The sequence below is a fragment of the Neofelis nebulosa genome, chromosome 12, assembly GCF_028018385.1.
Source record: "Neofelis nebulosa isolate mNeoNeb1 chromosome 12, mNeoNeb1.pri, whole genome shotgun sequence".
NCBI lineage: Eukaryota > Metazoa > Chordata > Mammalia > Carnivora > Felidae > Neofelis > Neofelis nebulosa.
This window is the reverse complement of record NC_080793.1, coordinates 54,874,727-54,887,924: the sequence shown is the minus strand read 5'-3', so window position 1 is coordinate 54,887,924 and position 13,198 is coordinate 54,874,727.

Sequence of the window (13,198 nt, the reverse complement as noted above, 5' to 3'; positions counted from 1 at the left end):
AACCCCCCTCCCCAACCGCGCCGGATTTCCCATCACTGTTATTAGAAGAAGGACCAGAGTCGATGAACATCTGTGGTGCATCTGCTTTGTACAGGGACAGAGAGGACAAGACATGGTTTTATGACAGAAGTATATCAGATAAAAATTAAAGGCATACAGTTAGTAAAAGCCCAAGCCCTTAGGCTTCACACACACACACACACACACACACACACACACACACAGGCAACCAAAGAAATATAGCAAAATTATAAGGAAGGAAAAGGAAGAAAGAAAGATGTTAACTTTGTTGAGCAGAGGACTCTCCCTCTGATTTAGATGTGGTTGGGGTTATTGATTTTCATACAATAAGCGAGTAGAAGGAACACATGCTCCTTTTCCACACGAGGAAACTCACAGTTCCCAAATTAATCCCCTCACTTGCAGAATCAGACACTCGATGCCAAATTTCACAACGGGTCAGCCGTCAGCCGTCAGATAAACTTTTCAATTGTTCACAAACTTCTCAACAGGGTCCACTGGAATAGCCTGACTGCTCACCAGTCTTCAGTGAAGACAGGGAAGTGTCTCCCTCCAGCCACCCTATTGATTGTTTTTCTTTCGCTAAACAAAGAGCCAGACTTGAGAACGTGGATTCTGAGAACCAGGTTTGATAGCTCTGGGCCTGAAGCTGGCTCGTCACTTCTTTACAGAATCCACATCATCTTCCTTATGCTACAGTAATTGACGAGCAGGTAAAATGCAGATGAAGACAAACACGCATCTTCAGGAATCAAAGGAAAAGTTGCTAGATGCCTATCATTCAAAACTTGTATGAATCACGCAAGGGTATGGGAAAGAAACAGATCCACAACACTGAAGCCCCAAAATTGCATCCAGTTGACCCTGTGCACCATTTGAACAGTATTTCCATTGGAAATGAATCCCATACTTGCTTATATTTCTTCCCTTTTAACTTAATTACTATATTCCTTGCTTTTAGTAACACACCTCATCCTGGAACATTGTCCCCATTTCCGTACTGATGAAGCTTTGTTTCCAAGAAGTGACCCGTTAGGATCTTTTTTCCAGACATTTGTGTTCCTTTTAATAGCCATGCCTGATTTCTGTGACGTAAAGCCTAAAGGAAGTTCTTTTATTCACAATAATGAACTATTTTTAAATGGACCATCATTTTTCTGAATTCTCTCAGAAGAGATATCTCTTGCCTATACCAAACCTCCACTGGGCTAGTATTAATTACTAGCCCATACTAATTAATACTATTAATTACTGATCCATACTAAATGAACATTGGTATTTGCCATTTCTTTTAAAGTATTTTTAAAAGTTGCCTGCCGTTTGAATTTCTTGATTCCCCTCAGCTAGCCAATGAAATAGGCTTTCCAGAGCTAGCCATTCAGCCCCAATTATAAATATAGTCTGGAAGCCAGCTATGTTTCCTGATTTCTTTTAAACTTTACTTTTTGGCACCTGAAGTTCCAAGGCCATCAATCACAGTGGCTGGCATTTCCCCAAACAGAGGTCAGAGATCACACTCAGAGATCTCAGACTGCCCAGCTCTGCACGTAGGATACAATTCACATAATTACAATTGCATTAAAATTTGTGGAAGATTCGGGGCGCCTGGGTGGCTCAGTCTGTTGAGTGGCTGACTTCGGCTCAGGTCATGATCTCGCGGTCCATGGGTTCGATCCCCGCGGCGGGCTGGGTGCTGACAGCTCAGAGCCTGGAGCCTGTTTCAGATTCTGTGTCTCCCTCTCTCTCTGACCCTCCCCTGTTCATGCTCTGTCTCTCTCCGTCTCAAAAATAAATAAACGTTAAAAAAAAATTTGTGGAAGATTTACTTTACGGGCTAAACATCATGTTAGATACGAGCAGAAGACAAAGTGGTAAGAACTTGGTTCCTGCCTTCAAGCAGGTAGGAGAGTCTAGTGGTATTGTGCATTCTGTAATCTAATTTCATTAGCTATAGTGATGTCAGTTATCCATTTTTAACCTTCCTGTAGTCCTAACCCCCTCTTCTTCTGGTCCTAATTTTGGTATTCGGTCATTTGAATAGTACTCATGCAGAATTTGCTTTGGCTGTTCTGTCATACCTGTTGAGAAGATGTACACATATCTTGAAGGATAAAGCTCGCAAAATAAAGCCTTCTGCGGTGAGAACATAAGTCTGTCTTCAACTCCTATCTTTTACAGCTAAGGGCAGAGATGATATTCGCCTTTGACCTCTGTGTCCTTCCGTCAATTCTAAAACTACGTATGTGATACATTGTAGCTCACTCTTGAGACCATAAACATTTTGTAGCTTTTAACAAAAATACACCGCCTCTGTGGGGATTCAGTGATACGGGCATCTGGTCACCTCCCAGTCTGGATGGAGCCAAGTGGAGGTAGGTCCGGAGGGGGCCTCCAGACTCAGCAGGAAGTAGTAGTGTGGAGAGAGCACCAGAGGTGGTTGGTGTACTTTGGACCAAAGGCCGCAGTGAGAGGCAGGCCTGAGCTTACACGGGTCCCCGCCTGCGAAATCCACTTCCCGGGACAACCTCAGGCCCGCATGAGAGCCAGAGAGGCTAATCTCATCATTCATTCGTTCTAATTTGCAGCTCAGCGCTCAACATCATCTGAACTCTGCTTTCAACTTGACCTAGTCTTCCTGGGCACTACGATGCCTTCAGGAAGGTGGAGATCCCAGCGTGCCTGAGAGGACACAGCAGCCACGTTTTTCTGTCCCTCTTACAGACTCTCAGAAGGGAGAGAGGTCTAGTGCCCTCTGAGAGGAAACAAAGAGGCTAAGTCCTTTCCTGAAAACCCCAGAACTACAACAAGAGGTGAGAGGCAGTGCTGGGTCACAGATGGGCATTGGAGGTAAACCGGGAGGCAGAAAAGGGAATTTGGGTGGACGGATCAGAGAAAGAAATCTGCTTAGGGTGCATGCCACTGTCTCCTAGCTACCTCTCTTTCCAAAATAGGGAAAAGCAATAGGGTTGCGGGCGGTTAGGTTATTTTCAAAGAACTCAAAACAAGGCAGAATCTTCCTCTTTTTTCCCCCAAAGAACAGGGAATAGGGAAAATTAGGGTAAGTGGCTTCTGCTTAAACCTTATCTTGATTTAGTTCAGTAAATTATTCAAAGCATAGACCTCCCCCCCACCCCCCGCCCTGCACGCCCCTCCCTGCCACTTTCTGTGGAAAGAAGACAGTAGGAAGAACCTCATTCCCCGAAGATGCTCTGCTCACTGGAGTCACTGTTGCATTCATTCATACGGCGTATCTTTTGAGCAGCAAGTCTGCACGAGGTCCTGGGGATAAAATGGTGAGGGTGTCCTTGCCCAGGCCCACTGGAGTTTGCAATCTGTTGGGGAAAGACTAGCTTATCAAGATAAGTTACAGAAGGAAAACCTTGGCAGGCACCACTCCTGTACTAATCAAGGACTTTCAAGTGGATCCAAATTCCAAAGGCACCATGGACTGGCACACGGTGTTTATGTTCATTTTAGTCAACAAATAGGTGCTGAGTGCAAGGATGTGCAATACATGTGCACTCGTTCTCTTTTGTTTCTGATGACGTCATGAATATCTGTAGTAACAACACTCAAATTATACAAAAAATTGTACAACTAAAGAGAAATCTTCCAATGCCTTCCCAGGCTTCCTGTCCTGCCATAGAGGAAATCACTGTGTGCAACTTATCTATATTGCATCTTCTAAAATTGTCACCTCTTGGGGTGCCTGGGTGGCTCAGTCAGTTAAGCTTCTGACTACTGATTTCAGCTCAGGTTATGATCTCACAGTTCGGGAGATCGAGCCCCACTACAGACTCCGTGCTCTCAGTAGAGTGCTTTTATGGTCTCTCTCTCTCTCTCTCTCTTTCTCTCAATAAATAAATATTTTTAAAAAATAAAATAAAATTTCATCTGTTATGGGCTGAATTGAGTCCCCTGCCCCCAAATTTACATGCTATAGACTCAATGCCCTTGTACCTCAGAAGATGACCATATTTGATGATAAGGCTTTTAAAATGAAGCCATTTTAAAATGAAGCCATTAGGCTGTGGGCCCTAATCCAATAAGACCGGTGTCCTCGTAAGAAAAGGAGATGAAGGCAAAGACACATAGAGATAACGCTCTGCAAGCCGAGGAGAGAACGCCCAGAAGGAAACAGGTTTACCAACATCCAGATTTGGAACTTCCAGCCTCCAGAACTGTGAGAAGATAAGTCTCTGTTGTTTAAGCCACCCAGTCTGTGGAACTTCGTTATGTACCCCTCCCCCCCCCCCCAGCAAACTAATACAACATTCAAAGAGAATGAAACGTGTAGCCAATACAAAGGGGTAAATATCAAATGGTGTCACGTGCCACAAAAATTCCCCCTTCCCACTGATCCCGAGTTACTTTTTAGGGTCAGATTATTCCGTTTGCCGTTTCAGTCATCTGTTGCTCTCTGTCCCAAACACTCCTGCCCCCATGAAAAAAGCATTTTTTAAATTTATTTTGCAACCGGGGATGTATCTATCACCGTGCACAAGTCATAGACAGTGTGAGTGATCATCCACTTACCCAGATTGTAGACAGAGCACCTGCAAATCTAGAAGGAGGTCAAGGGGGCTGAGGCAACTTCACCGTGTGACCCCCCCCATCCCCCACACACCTGTCCCCACTGCCAGCCAGGCCAGGATGCCTTCACTGATGCTAAGCCTCTGTCATGCTCCTCTTCCCCATCCTTAGAATTTACCTTGATCACTTTTCCTTCTGCAGAGAGCTGCTCTCAGAGAGTAACAGAAGCAGAAGTTACTCTGGACGGGAAGCCAGAAAACCTTTATCTGATTCCTGATTCTGCCTTACAGCTTGTAAGCTACAGGATCTCAGGTCCTCCAGGTTCCTAAACCTTGCCATGGGCAAAGCCCTTCCTTCCTCATCTGGCTCATTGTCTTTCTGTTCACCGTGGGTAACTTCAGTGTCCATGTGGACGCATCTGACCAACAACAGGACATTGGCATTATATGATGTCCCATTCAATACCTGGACTGAAATCTGATGACCCCAGTTCGACTGGCTTCCCCATCCCCCTTACATGTTGACTGCTGTTATGATCAGGGATGGTGAATTTCACATTCCACACTCATGACAACATTCTGTTGTTTCCGGTCTACACAGTTGTTCCCTGTTTTCTTCTTTGTCTTCATGATCGTACCACCACAGTTGTAGTTAAATGATGACTTCTGTGACCATTTTGTTTAACATTTGTCTCCACTTTAGATTTTAAAGCCCATGAAAGTAGGGCTAGGTCTTTTGTAATCACCGTCTCAGGCCTTAGAACAGTTCCTTCCACATGGTAGGTGCTCAAAAATACTGGTGTAAAAATGAATGAATGAGGGGCTCCTGGGTGGCTCAGTTGGTTTAGCGTCAGATTCTTGGTTTCGGCTCAGGTCATGATCTCATGGTTTTGTGAGTTCGAGCCCCGTGTCTGGCTCTGTGCTGACAGCTCAGAGCCTACCCGGGATTCTCTGTTTCCCTCTCTCTCTCTGCCCCTCCCCTGCTTGTGCTCTCTCTTGCTCTCTCTCAAAAGTAAATAAACTTAAAAGAAAAATGAATGAATGACTATCTCTAAGCTCTCTGGTCTTCACTTCCTTCCCTATCCACGTTGGATTCACGGCTCATCACTTCAAACTTTTGCAATATTCCCAACCTCCCAGCCCCTCTGTCCTCTTATACCTATCTAGTAACGTTCCAACTCTGGAAACATCCAGCTGTCACCTTCCCCGGGCCACATTTGGGTTGTGGAATGCTGGCAGAAACCATGACAGAGTGGTAGCAAATGTTGATTCCTTGGACAGTAACTACCTCCCTTCTTAACCCTCAATTATGCCCAGCAATCTCTCTTATTACTCAACTCTGCCTTCATTTTCCCTATAGGTTCCTTAAAAATTTCCCCAATTATCTCAAGCCTCTGATGGCTCTACCTCTTCCATCATTTTCAGCAAATGATCTCAGCCCTTCTTCCGCCACCAGGTAGGGGCGTTCCCTCCCATCTGCCCTCCATACCATACCAATTCATTCCTCCTTTCCACCCTGCTCATGGATGTCGTTCTTTCCAACCCACTGTAGTGAAGATTCTCCCCCTCTATCAGCAACCTTCCTCTACGCCACCGGCCGCCTCCCACTTACATTTATACAATCTTTGCTTATTTTGAATCTTTTAAAAGCGTCCCTTGGTTTCTTAAAAGTTTTCAGGTTCTGCACTTCGGTGCTGTCTCCTGCCTTCACGGGCAAATTTGGGAAAGAAGTGTGCAAACCCAGTCTCCACGTTCTCACGTCCCCTTGCACGTCAAGCTGCTGTAGTCAGACTTCTGATTCAGCACATCCTTAAATCCTCCTTTCTAGGATCACCCAGGCCTCCTCACAGCTGTTGAAATTCTCTGCAACATTTAGCTCTTTCTCATAAATTTGGTCCTAAATAAAATGGAGAAAGGGAGGTCAGGGCGGGCAAAGCAGCTATGAAAACCCTGAAGCTTTAAGTGTTAGAGAACTGCCATCCAGTGGCTACCCAGCTACCTGGGGGGTGGAACATTGACAAAAAGCCATCTCATCCAGACCACCAGACTTTCTTTGGGATTCTGGAAGCCAGGTCGCTTCTTTACTCGGCCATTTAGCGGTTCTTCAGACCTGGCTTGATTTCGGTGCACATGTGTCCTAGCCAGGGAGAGAAGGTTCCTCGGAGGCAAGGTCTATGTTTGCTGGAGATGGCATTGAGATGGCGACTTTGGGAACAGGGATTTTGCTAAATGCGTTTTTCTGTTTCCTCTCTGTTCCTGGCCCCTCGTTCTACACCTAAGAGGTTAATGGATGTTTGTTTTAATGTACCGAATCCAATAAAAAGGTGGACAGAGCCTCCTGACACAGGACCTTGCTGGACTTTACTTTCTCAGAGGTATCTCTTTGTCCTGGAGAACTTATCCTTCATTCTCTGCACTCGGACTCTATTTTAAAATCAAATTTCCACGGAATCTGGGAAGACTCAGAAGAAAGCTTTCTTTATTTCCCAGCCTGGCCACAGCCTCTGAGGAGGCCTTTGAACTTCATCAGACCAGCCATACTTTCCCGGCAAGTTTCTCCTGGAGGATAATGACACTCCCAGAAAAGGTAGCTCATGCCAGAGGACTCTGTGTTAGGTGACTTACGCAGCTTGTAAATTGTTTTCCTCCAGTTGGAAGATGGGGTGGTATGTCACCAACAGAAATGAGTGTAGGGGGCATCTGTTGAAAACCGTTTCCCTCCTGGCTACCTTGCCAGTTTCTGCTTATACAATGCAGGCAGCTTGGGGGAACCATATTGTCCCTATAAGCTCATAACACATGGACAAATGATTAAAAACACATGGAAAACAGTTCCACAGCTAAGCTAAAATTCAGATGGGAATGGAAAATCAACTTGCAAAGCTTTCAACTGACTCGGGGCCAAATGTGGGACAGAATGCTAGGAGAAGTTGCCAAAAGAGAGGGAAGTTGGGGGGAAAAAAAAGCAACTCGTGGATAGGAAACCTAAAACAATGACACCTTGTATTGACAACCCTTTCCTAAGACTCTCCAAGAGTAGGCACCAAAATCAACTCTGGAAATATTAAGACCTTCATTTTGTGAAAGATTTTAGACAGATTTATATTTTCTACCCTCCATAAATAAAGGTTGGCTTGACTATCTTGGCAATACCTATGCGGAAACATAATGTTAAGTATCTGTAACATAAATATTAGAATATTACACATTTTTCCCTTCGAGGTGTGGGAATTAAGCAACAAGGTGACATGAGACAAACTGTGAAAAATCATGACAATAAAATGCAAAGGCAAAGCAGAACTCTCCAGTAAGACTTGCTTTCTGTGGCGTACCTGACCCTGGGCCCAACTTGGCCATAGAGCTGGGCGGGCCTCAGTCACAACTGCAGAAGTTCAATCCTCCGTTTAAATCTGAAACTCCAGGAAGCTTGTTATTTGAGGCTGGCCACTAAAATGACCCAAGGATTCTGGTGGGTAGGGAATCTGTAGGCAAGGAGATTTCCTGGGAGGGGAGCCAGTTTCTGCTGGGTTTTTTTTTCTGTCCGTTAACTTCCGGTCCAAATCCTTCCTGACTCCCATATGACCTGAACCACCTTTCTCTCCATTCAGCACCATTTCATTTTTCATGTGCTCTTTGGGGGACATGATGGATCCTCCATACATACAACAAGTGTGTTCCTTAAATGCTGAATGCAAAAGGAAATTTTGAAAATGTGGCTCCCATGGAGGAGCCATTCTTAGAAAATAACTATCCCTCAAGTCCTTAGCAACAAACAATTCTTTCTGTCATGCGAAAAACCATCTGCTAACGTGTTGCTCTTTATAATGAGATTTGTGTATCATAGATCATGTCTGAAAGCAAAGCATATTGGGGTTTTAAAAAGGGCTTCCCTGGTCATCTGGATTTCTCCAAAAACTGGAAACATTTCCATGTTCAACACAAATGTCCTAACATGTGGGAGAGTTCTCACTTGTCATATGGAACTTTAAAACCCCAAGTTTCCCACCCCCAGATCCTCCTTCCCTGTTTACTGGTAAGCACAAACACTGCTTAAAATAGTCACTCTCTCCCAGGTACTTTGAATCTCTCTCTCTTTCTCTCTCTCTCACAACAATTTTTCCAGGAAGTTATTGTTGTCCCATTTTATCTTTTTTTTTTTTAATTTTTATGTTTATTTATTTTTAAGAGAGAGAGAGACAGTGTGAGCAGGGAAGCAGAGAGGGAAAGGGAGACACAGAATCCGAAGCAGGCTCCAGGCTCTGAGCTGTCAGCACAGAGCGGCACGGGGCTCGAACCCACAGACTGACAGATCAGGACCTGAGCCGAAGTCGGACGCTTAACTGACTGAGCCACCCAGGTGCCCCCCCCTTTTTTTCCTAAGTTATTTATTCTTGAGAGAGACATAGACAGCACAAGCTGGGGAGGGGCAGAGAGAGGGAGAGACAGAGAATCCCAAGCAGGCTCCGCACCATCAGCACAGAGCCTGATGCAGAGATCGAACTCACAAAACTGTAAGATCATGACCTCAGCCAAAACTGAGCCACTCAGGTGCCCCTGTCCCCATTTTATAGATGAGAAATCTAAGTTTAAAGAATTTCAGGTACATAGCAAGTAAATGATAGAACTATGACATAAACCCACCTCATGTTTTTCCTTCATGTCACCTTGCTTTTTTCAATGCAGCCATTAAAATGGTGCCCACATTATTTTATATTCTGCTACTTTAAAGTAACATTATGTGATAGAATTATGACTTTAATGGAGACAATATACTCTTCCATTAAGCATTCTTCTGTCATTGGATATTTAAGTCATATAATTTTACTCTAATATTTTATTGCCCTGAAAGAAAGATATCGTTATGCTTATAGCTCTCTTTCCGTTTGAAAAATTTCCATGTGGTAGAAATTACTTTACTGTTTCTTTCTTTAAACAGCTTTATTGAAATATAATTGACATACAATAAACATGTAAAGTGTACAATTTGATAGATTTAGACATATATATGTATATCTGTGAGATTATTACTATAATTGAGATGGTGAATATGGGTGCACCTGGGTGGCTCAGTCGGTCGAGTATCTGATTCTTGATTTCGGTTGAGGTCATGATCCCAGGGTTGTGGGATTGAGCCCTGGGTCATCAGGCTCCATCCTGAGCGTGGGAGCCTGCTTGAGATTCTCTCTCTTTCTCTCTCTCTCTCTCTCTCTCTCTCTCTCTCTCTCTGTTTCCTTCTGCCCCTATCACCTGCTTATTTTCTCTCTAAAAAAAAAAAAAAAAAAAAAGATAGTGAATATGTCCATCACTCCTAAAAGTTTTCTTGTGTCCCCTTTCAGTCCTTTCCCCTGCCTTTTCCTATCCTCCTCTCCCATTCCCAGGTAACATCCGGTTTGCTTCCTGTTACTATAAAGTCTGCACTTTCTAGAAATTTCTATAAGTGAAGTACATATACACTATGTGTTCTTTCTTGTCAATCTCTTTCACTCAGCGTAATTATTTTGAGAATCATCTATGTTGTTGTAGCAATATCTCATTTGTTTTTATTTCGAGAGAGATTTCATTGCAAGGATATACTATAACTATAATACTATAATTGTCCACTCACACAATAATGGACATTATTTGACTGTTACAAATAAAGATGCTATGAACATTCATAGATAATTCTGTGAATGATAATATTCACTCCATTCTCTTGGGTAAATACCTAAGAGTGAAATGGCTGGATCACATGGTAGGCATGTGTTCAACTTTTTAAGAAATTACCACCTTGTTTTCCGGTGTGGTTGGACTATTTTATATTTCACCAGCGTGCATAACAGTTGTAATTTCTTCACATCCTCCCCAATACTTGGTATGGTCAGTCTTCATAACTTGAGTCATTCTAACAGGTGTGTATCTCACTGTGGCTTTAATTTACAATTTCTTTTTTTTTTTTTAAGTCTTATTTCTACTTATTTTGAGAGAGAACACACAAGCACGGTTGGGACAGAGAGAGAGAGAATCGCAAGCAGGCTCTACACCGTCAGTGCAGAGCCCAACATGGGGCCGGAGTCCACAAACTGTGAGATCATGACCTGAGCCAAAGTCAAGACGCTTAACCAACTGTGCCACCCAGGTGTCCTAATTTACAATTCCTAATAACTAATGACTAATATGGTGACATATTTGCATTTACTTATTTGCCATCCATATAGATCTTCTTGTAATGTATCCGTTCAAATCTTCTGCCCATTTAAAAATTTGTTTATTAGTGGGGGTACCTGAGCGGCTCACTTTAAGCATCCAACTCTTGATGTCAGCTCAGGTCATGATCTCACAGCTTGTGGGTTCAAGGTCCACATCAGGCTCTGTGCTGACAAGGAGGGAGACTACCCCTCCCCTGCTCAAGTTCTAACTCTCTCAAAATTAGTAAAGAAACTCTAAAAATCATTATAAATAAATAAATTAATAAATTAATAAAATAAAATTCTTATTGATTTTTGAGGGTTTCTTTTATATACTCTGGATATAAGTTCTTTATCAGAGAAATGCATAGTAAATATTTTCTCCCAGACTGTGGCCTGTCATTTTCTTAACCGTGGCTTGATCAAGATGTATTATCCTTTCGTATATATTGTTGGCTTTGAATTGGTAAATTTTTGTTTAAAGGTTTTCTATCTATATTCATGGGGGATATTGGTCTGTAGTTTCCTTATAATATTTTTAATGGTTTGGTATCAGAGCAATCCTGGCCTCAGAATGAACGAGTCAGAAAGTATTCTTTTGCAATTTTCTGGATGAGTTTTGTAGACTTGGTGCCACTTCTTCCTTAAATATTTGTAAAATTCAATAGTGAAGCTATCTGGGCCTTAGTAATCTGTGTTCTCTCTCATTTTTTTCTGATTGGTCCAGGTAGAGATTTGTCAATTTTATCAATATTCTGAAAACAACAAGCTTTTGGTTTCATTGATTTTCTCTATTGTGTTTCTTTTTTCCATTTCGTTGATTTCCACTCTGATATTTTCTATTTCCTTATTTCTGCTCTCTTCTTTTTCTACTTTCTTAAGGTGGAAGCTAAAGTTAAGACCTTTATTCTTTCTTTTTTTTTTCAACTTTTTTTTTTTTTTTTTAATTTATTTTTGGGACAGAGAGAGACAGAGCATGAACGGGGGAGGGGCAGAGAGAGAGGGAGACACAGAATCGGAAACAGGCTCCAGGCTCCGAGCCATCAGCCCAGAGCCTGACGCGGGGCTCGAACTCACGGACCGCGAGATCGTGACCTGGCTGAAGTCGGACGCTTAACCGACTGCGCCACCCAGGCGCCCCAAGACCTTTATTCTTTCTAATACATCTAGTGTGATAAAATTTCCTCCTAAGTAATGCCTTGAGAAATACATCCCACAATCTTTGATACGCTGTGTTTTCGTTTTTATTCAGTTCACCATACTTTTTAATCTTCCCTTTGATTTCTTCTTTAACCCATGAGTTGAAGAAGTTTCTAATTTAGTTTCCAAACACATAGGGGTTTTCCAGGGATATCTTTGTTATTGATTTTTAATTTAACTCCATTATGATCAGAGAACATATTTTGTATAACTTAAGTCCTTTTGAATTTATTGAGACTCATTTTATGTCCCAGAATATGGTTCATCCCAGCAATGTTTCCTGTGCACTTGAAAAAAATATCTATTCTGCTGCTGTTGGGTGGAATGTTCTAGCAATGTCAGTTAGATTAATTTGGTTAACAGTATCCACATTTCTCAATCTTTATTGATTTCCTGCCTACTTGTTCTATTAATTATTGAGAAGGGTATTAACATTTTTAATATAATTGTAGATTTGTTTATTTCTATCAGTTTTTGTTTGTGTATTTTTAAACATGGTTATTAGATGCATAAATATTTAGAATTATTATGTCCTCTTGATGTATTAACCCCTTAAATGATAAAATAGGCTCCTTTAACCTTGATGATAATCTGCTCTAAAATCTACTCTGATATTAATATATCTGCTTCAGCTTGCTTTTGACTAGTTTTGGGATAGTATATATTTTTTCATTTTTCTTCTGTAGAGTAAGTTGGGATTGATTGCCTTTGGGAAGCAAAAATACAGATGGGGATAGAAGCAAAAGGTGAACTCCTACTTCGTTGCTTGGAAAAAGTATTGCGGGTTACCATAAGGCCCTTAATGGAAGTGTTGGTTGATTTTTGTTCCTTTCTGTCTTAAGATAAACTAGGCTTTATTGCCTAGGAGACTATAAGACCTATAAAAACTGTTCAAAATGAACAGTTATGTGTGTAAGTTACGAGGAGGGTATATTCATTTCCTGCATGATCCTGTTCTAAAGACTTGTAGAATTATTTTTAGAAAATCAGGGCATTCTGGACATTACATATATCCAGACACACTCCGCCATCAGTAACAGCCCTCCGTGATTAATGGAGAGAAAGGAGGAAGATCAATAAAGCCGTACTATAAGTTACAAAGTATGTCCAATCAACATTCTCTTCCCCTTAACCAACTATATAAATAAACAAAAAACTGGGTGAGACATGAGGCAAAGACTGGAAAAAGTATCTTGGATGAATCAGATAAACACACAGCAAATATATCAACCCCTTTATAGCTTTCTAAAATAAATTTTTACATGGTGACTTTAATAG